General features: G+C 24.1%; 2 protein-coding genes across 2 annotated transcripts in view; one reads left to right on the top strand and one right to left on the bottom strand.

Annotated features, from left to right (window-relative positions):
* LOC117168800 (speckle-type POZ protein B-like) overlaps nucleotides 1–2112 on the top strand; it is a 33433-nt gene that overhangs the window by 10794 nt on the left and 20527 nt on the right. The gene's annotated exons all lie outside the window — the stretch shown is intronic.
* Nucleotides 1–2112, bottom strand: part of LOC117168806 — a 12138-nt gene that overhangs the window by 3354 nt on the left and 6672 nt on the right. The gene's annotated exons all lie outside the window — the stretch shown is intronic.

The following is a 2112-nucleotide window of genomic DNA, read 5'->3' as shown; positions in this document are numbered from 1 at the left end:
ATTTCCTAAGTTACATCTTGTTTTCGTTGAATTCCAAAGACTAACTTATAATTCACAAATTTTTTAAATACAAACAACTTACACACAGAGAGCGGACGAGCGTAGTCTAAAGTTGCGCACGGAGCGTAGCCTCGGCTCCATCGTTGCGGAGAACCGTCTCATGGAGGGAAGTGGTGGGAGAGCTGCGCGAACATTTAAATGTATGTGAATGTGATGAGCAGACAGCATTGGGTAGAATGAAAAGAAAATAGAGCGACAAGTGATACGTTGTCATCAATGAAAATACAGGGTGGCCGCTGGATCTAGAAATCGGGAAATGACAGTGAATTTATTTTTGACCGGGAATTTTACACATTTTTAGAAAAGAAATCTGTCCAGCTTTGATTTCAACCGTTTTTTAAATAATTAGCTAAATTGTTATATTTTTCAATTATGATATCATTCAGTTTAGAATGCGCAATTGAAAATGTTTCACTTCGAAAATGTTCTATTTCAATTTTTCAGCGTATATTTTTATTTCAAGAATTTTAAAATGCAGTTTTAGAGAATTAAAAATTAGAGTTAATTAGTATTAAAAAGTAAATAATAATTGATTTTGCAAGACGATTTGGAATTCAATTTTGGAATCAATTTGGAATTCAATTTGGAATTTTTTAAATAATAAAAATTACAATTATTAAAAATTTAGAAATATTTGCCTGTTCATTTAAAATTCATAATTAGAAATCAAAAACACAAAACTAAACAAAAAAATAAACTTTCAACGTTTCAATTTTAATTACTCTATTTAAAAAAATTTAATTTGTTACTCAAATTTTTGAATTGTTATGTATAAATAACTATTTAACACCTACTCTCCTTAGAAAAAATTAGAGTAAGTTCAATAAATATTTAGAAGTTTTGAAAAAATTCAAACCTAATTAAATATCTGCAATGATTTTAAATAATTTCGAAGATTTTTAAGGAATTGTGAAGGGTTTTCAAAAGAATAAAACACACTTAAGATTAATAGGAAAATTGAAAATTATTTTTTATTTTGCAAAATTAATTTAAGATAATGTTTAAAAAGATTTACGAAACTATGAAAAATGCATTTGGAAAATTTTAGGCAATTTTTTTTTTAATTTGGCATCATTTTTAAAAAAGAGTTAGGAAAAATGCGAATCATTTTAAAAGAAATGAAGAAGTTCTTAAAAAGTTTAAAAATTAATTTAAAATTTGAAAAACGTAAAACAACATTCAGATTTTTCAAGGTTTTCAAATAAAATTTTTAAATGTTTTAAAGATTTTTACAGTATTTGGAAGAGAAATAATTTAACTTTTAGTTTTAGAAGGTTTAAGTTTATAAAAAAATGTAATTATTCAATTTTTAATGTTTCGAGCTAAAAATTCTCTAAGATAGTAAAATTTTTAAATTTTTTAAATTCATTGATTAATTCTTTAATTCAGAGCATTGAAAATGATAACGTGGATTTATATTTTTGGGTCTAAAACATGTATAAAATTCCGGGTCAATATGTAAATAAATAAATAAATTAAAACGGCAACCATTAAATAAAACAAAACGGTGCCAAAAAAACATTTCAATTAAATCTCAGATAACAATGTTTTATCAGCCATTGTTGAAATTTAATTTATTAAGGGTTAAAGCACTTAAGAACTTCTAAATATATTTTTAAATGATTCGCATTTTCCATAAATCTTTTTAAAAATTATGCCAATTTAAAAAAAAATTCTTAAAAAATCTTCCACATTCATTTTTCATAGTTTCGTAAGCCTTTCTAAATTGTCAAAACTTCGAAACCGTCCTTGAACTTAATTGAATTTTTTCTAAGGACAGTAGGTGCTAAATGTTTATTTATATATAACAATTCACCAATTTGATTAATAAATTAAATTTGAATTACGAATATATTATTTCGAAGTTATTTTAAAATTAAAAATAGTTTATAAAGTTTCAATCTGGTGTTTACATTTGTCTAACTAATAAGAGTTTCAAATTTAAACAGTTCAATTTTTATAGTTTAAATCTGGAAATTCTAAAAATATGAACTGATTCTGAATCATCTTGTAAAATCAATTATTATTTACTTGTTAATACTTACTTATATT

Source organism: Belonocnema kinseyi, chromosome 1 (assembly GCF_010883055.1).
Source record: "Belonocnema kinseyi isolate 2016_QV_RU_SX_M_011 chromosome 1, B_treatae_v1, whole genome shotgun sequence".
Taxonomy (NCBI): Eukaryota; Metazoa; Arthropoda; class Insecta; order Hymenoptera; family Cynipidae; genus Belonocnema; species Belonocnema kinseyi.
This window is presented reverse-complemented; position numbering and strand designations above follow the sequence as displayed.